At 44.8% G+C, this 7,538-nt stretch overlaps 1 pseudogene; it reads right to left on the bottom strand.

Moving 5' to 3' along the window:
• Positions 1-4,074: 4,074 nt before the first annotated feature.
• On the bottom strand, positions 4,075-6,813 carry LOC100961759 (annotated as a pseudogene).
• Positions 6,814-7,538: the final 725 nt, after the last annotated feature.

Genomic DNA, 7,538 nt, shown 5'->3' with positions numbered 1-7,538 from the left:
TTTACACTTTAATCCTTTGTAACATACCTTCTTATCCTGGTTGTTGTTATTAGGGTCTCACGGAGAAGCGGTGTCACAGAGCATAAATCCACATATTGAAATAGTATATTTAAATAAAGGGGTTCATAGCTCTCTCAGGCATGGGACAAGTTCTTTATTTTCTCCTGGCTTAAATAGCCAGGGACCACTGCTCTCTCACAGCACGTGGCAAGGTTGTTTATCTTCCACTAGTTTAAATAGTTAGCTGTGCACATGCGCACTGTCCCTCATTAATATTCATTATAATCCCTCTGCACATGCGCACTGTACATCAATGACTTCATTAATATTCATTACAATCCATAATCCATCTCATGAATAAACATCTTGTGACTATCTCAAGAGCAGATCCTCCCTAGTAATCTACAGATTAACTGATACCACTTTATCTAACATAATCCTCCTAACATAATCCCTTTAACATAATCCTCCTTACATAATCCTTTTAACATAACATAATAAAGAACATGTTGTTAGCCATTACTACTTTTGTTCTTATCTGATGAAGCCTGAGGCTCAGGGGACAAAGGTGGATTAAATACTTGCCCTACTGGCCTCACCGTTTGGAGGCAGTTACTTCAATTTTAAGCAAGGCGTAATTAAGAAATTTCTAAGACATACAGAAAACTTGTTTGTAAGACTCCACTCCCATGTGGGCCTTAAGTCAGGGGGTTTTTACACCCGCAACCAATCCGGCCACGTGGGATTCTGCCTCAGTTTCTCACAAGTATGCCTGCACGAAGTCTTTTCACTGCTCTCTGTCAAACAGCTTTTTAGGCCAGAGGTATATAGGCTTTTCGCCTATACCTGGTGGTTTACCTTGCTCCAAACTCTATTTTGTCTGATATTAATTTAGCCACTTGAGCTTTCTTTTGATTAGATTTTATACAGCATGTCATTTTTTTTTTTTTTGAGACAGAGCCTCAAGCTATCCCCCTGGGTAGAGTGCCATGGCATCACGCTCACAGCAACCTCCAACTCCTGGGCTCAAGCGAGTCTCCTGCCTCAGCCTCCCAAGTAGCTGGGACTACAGGCGCCCGCCACAACGCCTGGCCATTTTTTGGTTGCAGCCATCATTGTTGCTTGGCGGGCCTGGGCTGGGGATTCGAACCTGCCACCTTAGGTGTATGTGGCTGGTGCCCTAGCCGCTTGAGCCACAGGCACCGAGCCAGCATATCATTTTTATATAAATTCCTATATATATAAATATAAACATTCCTGTACATATTTGGAGCTTAGTTTATTAGATAGCTATGGTTGGGTCACGGATTTTAATCCATTTTGAATATCTTTTTTTTTTCTTGTAGAGACAGAGTCTCATTATGTCACCTCAGTAGAGTGCTGTGGCATCAACAGCTCACAGCAACTTCCAACTCCTGGGCTTAGGCAATTCTCTTGTCTTAGCCTCTTGAGTAGCTGGGACTATAGGCACCCACCACAATGCCCAGCTATTTTTTTGTTGCAGTTTGGCAGGGGCTGGGTTTGAACCCGCCACCCTCGGTATATGGGGCAAGTGCCCTACCCATTGTGCCACAGGTGCCACCCCATTTTGGATATATTTTATTGATGTGTTCAAGCCATTTACATTTAAGATAATCATCATATATTTAGACCTCAGTCTATCATTTTATTTCTTTTCTTTTTTTTTCTTTTGAGACAGAGTCTTACTATGTTGCCCTCAGTAGAGTGCCGTAGTGTCACAGCTCACAGCAACCTCCAACTCCTGGGCTTAAGCAATTCTCTTGCCTAAGCCTCCCAAGTAGCTGGGACTACAGGTGACCTCCACAATGCCTGGCTATTTTTTGTTTGTAGTTGTCATTGTTGTTTGGCAGGCTGGGGTTGGATTTGAACCCGCCAAGCTCTGGTGTATGTGGCTGGCACCTTAGCCACTTAAGCTACAGGTGCCAAGCCTGGTTCATCTTTTTTAAAAATTTAATTTATCTTTATTAACATATAATAGAGGTACATATTTTCAGAATACATATGATAATTTAATACATGCATATAACTTGTAAATATCAAATCAATGTAACAGGAATATACATCACCTTAAAAATGTGCCTTTTCCTTATGCTAGAAACATTCCAATTATTCTCTTCTAGCTATTTTGAAATATGCAATTGATTATTTTATTTTTTTGAGACAGATTCTCACTATGTCACCCTTGATAGAGTACTATGGTATCAGAACTCACAGCAACCTCCAAGTCTTAGGCTTAAGAGATTCTCTTGCCTCATCCTCCTAAGTAGTTGGGACTACAGGTGCCTGCCACAATGCCCAGCTATTTTTTTGTTGCACTTGTCATTGTTGTTTTAGCAGGCCCAGGCCAGGTTCAAACCTGCCAGCCTCAGTGTATGTGGCTGGCTCTGCAACCACTGTGCTATGGGCGCCGAGGCTATGCAATTGATTATTGTGATTGTTGTAGTTATTATATATTGCTGTCACTGTGATAACCTATCAGATAATAGATCTTATTTCTTCTATCAAATTATACACTATATTTGCATCATTAACCACCCCCTCTCCATCTCTTTCCCACCCTCCTGGCCTCTTGTAACCACCTTTCTACCCTCCACCTCCTTGAGACCCACTTTGTTAGCGTCCACATGAGAGAACATGCTGTATTTGTCTTTCTGTGCTTGGTTTAGTTCACTTCACTTAATGACCTCCAGTTCACCCATGTTGCTGCAAATTATGACAGGATTTCGTTCTTTTTATGGCTGAATAATATTCCATTGCATGTATGAGCCACATTTTCCTTATCCATTCATGCAGGGATGAGCATTTAGGTTGATTTCATGCTTATTTTGTTGTTGTTGCAGTTTGGCCGGGGCCAGGTTTGAACCCGCTACTCTCTCTGCCAGGTTTGAAGCTGCTACTTATTATATGGGGCCTGAGCCACAGGCGCCACCCAGGTTGATTTCATATTTTAGCTGATGTGAATAGTGCTGGGAGTGCAGGTATCTCTTTGATACACTGATTTCCTTCCTCTGGGGTCTGTATCCAGTGGTGGGATTGCTAGCTTACATCTATGTTTAGTTATCTGAGGAACCTCCATACAGTTCTCCATATTGACTATACTAATTTACCTTCTCACCAAGGTGTCATGGTGTCAAAGCTCACAGCAACCTCAAACTCTTGGGCTTAAGTGATTCTCTTGCCTCAGCCTCCCAAGTAGCTGGAACTACAGGTATCTACCACAACACCTAGCTATTTTTTTGTTGTAGTTGTCGTTGTTTAGCAGGCCCAGGCTGGATTTAAACCCTCCAGCCTCAGTATATGTGGCTGGTGCCCTAACTGCTGAGCTACAGGCACACAGCCTTGATTTGCATTTTTCTGATGCTAGTGATATTGAACATTTTTTCATATACCTCTTGGCCATTTGTATGTCTTCTTTATAGAAATGTCTACTTAGATCTTTTGTCTATTTTAAAATCTGATTATTTTGGGGGGCTTATTTATTTTTGCTATTGAGTTGTTTGAGCTTCTTTATATATTCTTTATTATTTCCCTGTTAAATGGGTAGTTTGCAAATATTTTCTCCCATTCTGTGAATTCTATCTTCACTTTATTGATTGTTTCTTTTGCTGTCCAGAAGCTTTTTAGCTTGCTATGATACCATTTGTCTAGTTTTGTTTTGTTTGCCTATGCTTTTGAGGTCCTACCCAAAACATCTTTTGCCTAGAGCAATGTCCATATTCCCAGTGTTTTCTTGTAGTAGTTCCATAGTTTCAGGTCTTACATTTAAGTCTTTTGTCCATTTGGATTTGATTTTTGTGTCTGGTAAGAGATAAGCATCTAGTTTTGGTTTTTTTTGCATATGATTATCCAGTTTTCCCAGCACCATTATTGAAGAGACTGTCCTAGTCCCACTGTATGTTCTTGGTGCTTTTGCTGAAAGTTAGTTGGCTGTAAATGCATGGATTTATATCTGTGTTCTCTACTTTACTCCTTTGGTCTGTGTAGATCAGGCGTCCTCAAACTACGGCCCGCAGGCCACATGCAGCCCACCTCGGGCTGTAACAGAAGGATTTCTTACAGTAAAGACACTTGTGGGGTTTCTCTTTGGTATGCATGATCAGACACAGAAGTTGTTTCCTTTGGCAAAAGATTTACCTCAGTGGTTACAGTCACAAAGTCTCCCCCAGAAGGAGTTCACGGAGTGTAACTGAGGTTTGCACCTCAGTTGTAAAAGGCCTTGCCACATCTGTTACACCGATAGTGTTTCTGCCAGTATGCATCCTTTGATGCTGAGTGAGGGATGAGCTGCGACTAAAGGCCTTTCCACATTCACTACACTTACAGGGTTTCTCTCCAGTGTGGATGACGGCATGCCAAGTGAGGTTTGTGCTCCAGCAAAAGGATTTCCCACACTCTACACATTCATAAGGTTTCTCTCCACTATGAATCCACTTGTTTCATGTGAGGCTGGACATGCGGGTGAAGGCCTTTCCATACTCCATGCACTCATAGGGCTTTTCTCCAGTGTGAATGCTGAAGTGACGAATAAGGTCTTTCTGATTGCTAAAGGCTTTCCCACATTCCTTGCACTCAGGTTTTTCTCCAGTCTGGGCCCTTTTATAAAGGATAAAAGTAGAGCAGTGAGTGAAGGCCTTTCCACATTCATCACCCACAAAAGGCTTAAAGGCTTCTCCCCAGTGTGAATCCGCTGGTGCCTCTTGAGGTATGACCTGTGGTTGAAGGCCTTCCCACACTCCAGGCACTCTAAAGGCTTCTCTCTGGTATGGATGCCATATTGGTGAACCAGGGCTGTGCTCTCCAAGAACACTTTTCCATATTCACTGCACTCATAGGGCTTCTCTCCAGTGTGAGTCTGCTGGTGCCACATGAGGTATGATCTATGTTTGAAAACCTTGCCACACTCCAAGCACTCGTAGGGATTCTCCCCACTGTGGATGACAGAATGTCGATGAAAACCCAGCCTATGTCAAAAGACCTGCCCACATTCTGAGCAAACATAGGATTTTTCTCCAGTGTGTCTCCTGTTATGCAAGACAAAATTTGATTAATGGGTAAAGGCCTTTCCACACTCAGTGCATTGATAAGGCTTCTCTCCACTGTGAATCCTCTGGTGCTGTGTAAGGTATAATTTGTGGCTGAAGGCCTTTCCACACTCCATGCATTCACAGGGCCCCTCCAGTGTGGATCATGTGGTGTTGAAGCAGATGCGTTCTCTTAATAAAAGTTTTTTCACATTTTGTGCATTCATAGGGTTTAACTCCAGAGTAAATTTTCTCATGTCCAGCAAGGAGGTGATTCTTATTAAACACTTTTCCAGGGAGGCACCTGTGGCTCAGTGAGTAGGGCGCCGGCCCCATATACCGAGGGTGGCGGGTTCAAACCCAGCCCCGGCCAAACTGCAACAAAAAATAGCCGGGCATTGTGGCGGGCGCCTGTAGTCCCAGCTACTTGGGAGGCCGAGGCAGAAGAATCGCCTAAGCCCAGGAGTTGGAGGTTGCTGGACCGACTCCGCTGCACTCTACCAAGGGTGAAAAAGTGAGACTCTGTCTCTACAAAAAAAAAAACAAAAAACACTTTTCCACATTCATTGCACTTAAAGATATTTTCTTCTTCCTGAAGCGTGGGCTCTTTACCTGATCCATGTGAGATATGGGCTGTATCTCCTGGACAGACTTGCTCTTGTATAATCCTTGAACATGCACCACCGGTTGTCCCTAAACCATCATGTTCAGGGCTCATTCTCCCAGGAACCTTCTCCTGGGGATCTGTCTCTGGTCTCAAGTGTCCTTCTTGCATTTCAGATGGCCCATTCTGATCCTTGCCCCACATAAGAGTCCCCTGAGGCTCCCTGTGTTAGCTGTCCTTGGAATGAGACTCCCTTAGGCAAGGCTTGCTCACTAGTAGGTTCTGGGGTCTTTTTTTTTTTTTTTTTTTTTAGACAGAGCCTCAAGCTGTCGCCCTGGGTAGAGTGCTGTGGCATCACAGCTCACAGTAACCTCCAACTCCTAGGCTCAAGCGATTCTCCTGCCTCCACCTCCCAAGTAGCTGGGACTACAGGTGCCCGCCACAATGCCTGGCTATTTTCAGGTTGTAGCCATCATTGTTGTTTGGCAGGCCTGGGCTGGATTCGAACCTGCCAGCTCAGGTGTATGTGGCTGGCGCCTTAGCTGCTTGAACCACAGGCACCAAGCCAGGTTCTGGGGTCTTAAGTTTTTCTTTGTCACATTCAAAGACATGAGATCATACAACTTAACTAAAGCCACAGAGCTGGTGATCACCAAGCCGGGTTTCAGGCCCACACTATTACAGCCCTGAGACAGATCTTAGATCATCAACCTCACTCCTCCTTAGAAGCAAAGATATAGGTGATGGGGCTGGGAAGACAGAGCTACCATGAGTAAAAGGGCTCCAGGTCTCCCAAATTCCTAGACAGGCTGCAATAAGAAGCTTCCCTGAGATTCCAGGGCCAGTGGTCTTTACGTGGCCCTGAGCCTGCAGGGCCCCTCAGCTACCTGGACCTTGGTTCCTACCTGGACAGGGTCCTTGGAACAGGTCTTTCCTCACTATCCATGGTGTCTGTCCATGCTCTAGCTGGTAGATCAAGACAGGTCTGGGAATAGGACACCCCAGAGACATCAGAAGTCTACAGTTTTCCAGCATCACCTCCTGGGACAGGGTTCACTGAGCTAGGTCCAGTTGCCCCCATTCCTCTTTGGTAAAAGTCACAGCTTTATCATCAAAGGTCACAGAAACCTGCATCTGGACCATCAACAATGCCACTGCTACAACCATCATGCAGCCTCTGGGCCGCGCAGGGCTGGGAGAGGCAAGCAACCATTACCCAGGCAGCTTGGCTAAACCCCTACCCATGCCCTGCCCAGTGTGGGTGACCCAGTGCCATCGTCTCCTTAGAAGAGATGGCCTATGAGGCCCAAGGTGCCGCTCTTGGCAGCTGTGCAGCTCAAAGATGAGTGGGGAGAGGCCATCGCCCTACCAGCCACCAGAGAACATGCCCGCTACAGGAGCTCTCCTTCACACAAAGGTAAATGGGAATCCCTGTTTCTTCCCTGCTCAGTCCTGACAAGAAGCCTAAAACATGCTCCCGGCCTGGGACCTCAGCAACTCAGGACCACTTGGGATGAGGAAAAGGGAAAATGATTTCTTTCTTTTTTATTATTATTATTTTTTTATTAAATCATAACTTTGTACATTGATGCATTTATGGGGTTCAGGGTACTGCTTTGATATACAACGTGAAATGCTTACATTAAACTAAATATCACATCCATCGCAATTATACTCATTTCTTGGCTCGGCACCTGTGCTCAAGTGGCTAAGGCACCAGCCACATACACCTAAGGTAGTGTGTTCGAAGCCAGCCTGGACCCGCCAAATAACAGTGATGGCTGCAACCAAAAAATAGCTGGGTGTTGTGGCGGGCACCTGTGATCCCAGCTACTTGGGAGGCTGAGGCAGGAGAGTCGCTTGAGCCCAGGAGTTGGAGGTTGCTGTGAGCT

The sequence above is a fragment of the Otolemur garnettii genome, unplaced genomic scaffold (genome assembly GCF_000181295.1).
Source record: "Otolemur garnettii isolate 467f Iridium unplaced genomic scaffold, OtoGar3 scaffold00087, whole genome shotgun sequence".
Taxonomy (NCBI): Eukaryota; Metazoa; Chordata; class Mammalia; order Primates; family Galagidae; genus Otolemur; species Otolemur garnettii.
The sequence above is the reverse complement of the archived record's forward strand: the minus strand, read 5'-3'. Positions and strand labels throughout refer to the sequence as shown.